The following is a 1,616-nucleotide window of genomic DNA, read 5'->3' as shown; positions in this document are numbered from 1 at the left end:
ATTCTTAAAGGGCACATGGAACATTCTCCAGGATAGATATCATGCTAGGCCACTAACCAAACCTTGTTAAGTTTAAGACTGAAATTATATCAAGCATCTTTTCTGACCACAATGGTATGAATCCAGAAATCAATTACCAGAAGAAAACTGGAAAATTTACAAATACATAGAGCTTAAACGACATGCTACTGAACACCAATGGAACAAAGAAAGAGAAATCAAAAACTATCATGAGACAAATGAAAATGGAAATACAACATACCAAAACTTATGGGATGCAGCAAAAGCAGTTCTAAGATGGAAGTTCATAGTGATAAGTGCCTACCTCAAGAAACAAGAAAAATCACAAATAACTACACCTCAAATAAAGAATAAGTGAAGCCCAGCACTAGTAGAGGGAAGGAAATAAAGAGCAGAAATAAATGAAATAGAGACTGAAATGAAAAAAGACAATAAGAAAAAAAGAAAAGGAAACCAAGAGCTGGTTCTTTGAAAAGATAAACTGACAAAACTTTAGGTAGACTCACCAAGAAAAAGAGAACTCAAAATCAGAAATGAAAGAAGAGACATAACAACTGATGCCACAGAAATATAGAGGATCATAAGAGACTACTTTGAACAATTATACATAAATTGGACAACCTAAGGGAAATGGATAAATTCTCAGAAACAAAAAACTTTCCAAGACTGAATCATGAAGAAATACAAAATCTGAGCAGACCAATTACTGATAAGGAGATTGAATTATAAATCAAAAACCCCTAACAAGAGTCCAGAACCAGATGGCTTCCCTAGTGAAATCTATGAAACATTCAAAAAAGAATTAATACCAATCCTTCTCAAACTCTTCCAAAAAGGTAGATGAAAACTAATTTTACCCTGATTAGGCCAGCATTACCCTGATACCAAAACCAGAAAAACACACTACAAGAAAATTACAGACCACCATCCCTGATGAATATCGATGCAAAAATCCTTAATGAAAATTTGCAAACCAAATTCAACAGTGCATAAAAGGATTGTACACCATGATCAAGTGGGATTTATTCCAGGGATGCAAGAATGGTTCAACATCTGCAAAATCAATGTGATATACCACATTAACAAAATGAAGCATAAAAACATATCATCAATAGATGCAGAAAAAGCATTTGACAATATTCAAGATCCATTTATGATTAAAAAAACTTTCCAAAAAGTGGGTGCAAAGGGAATGTACCTCAATATAATAAAGGCCATATATGACAAGCCCACAGCTAACATTATACTCAGTAGTGAAAAGCTGATCAGGAACAAAACAGGATGCCCACTCTCACCACTTTTATTCAACAGAGTACTGGAAGACCTAGCCAGAGCAATTAGGAAAGAAAAAAAAAAAAGTAAAGGGCATCCAAATTGGAAAGGAAGAGGTAAAACTGTCACTATTTGCAGATGACATATTATATATAGAAAACCCTAAAGACTCGACTAAAAAAAACTTAGAATAAGTGAATTTAGTGGATTTATAGGATACTAAAACATATGGATCTGTTGCATTTCTGTACACTAAAAAACTATAAGAGAAATTAACAATCCCATTTACATCAAATAGAATGGAATACATAGAAATAAACTTA

Source organism: Balaenoptera borealis (genome assembly GCF_965194805.1).
Source record: "Balaenoptera borealis genome assembly, chromosome: 8".
Classification (NCBI taxonomy): domain Eukaryota; kingdom Metazoa; phylum Chordata; class Mammalia; order Artiodactyla; family Balaenopteridae; genus Balaenoptera; species Balaenoptera borealis.
The sequence above is the reverse complement of the archived record's forward strand: the minus strand, read 5'-3'. Positions refer to the sequence as shown.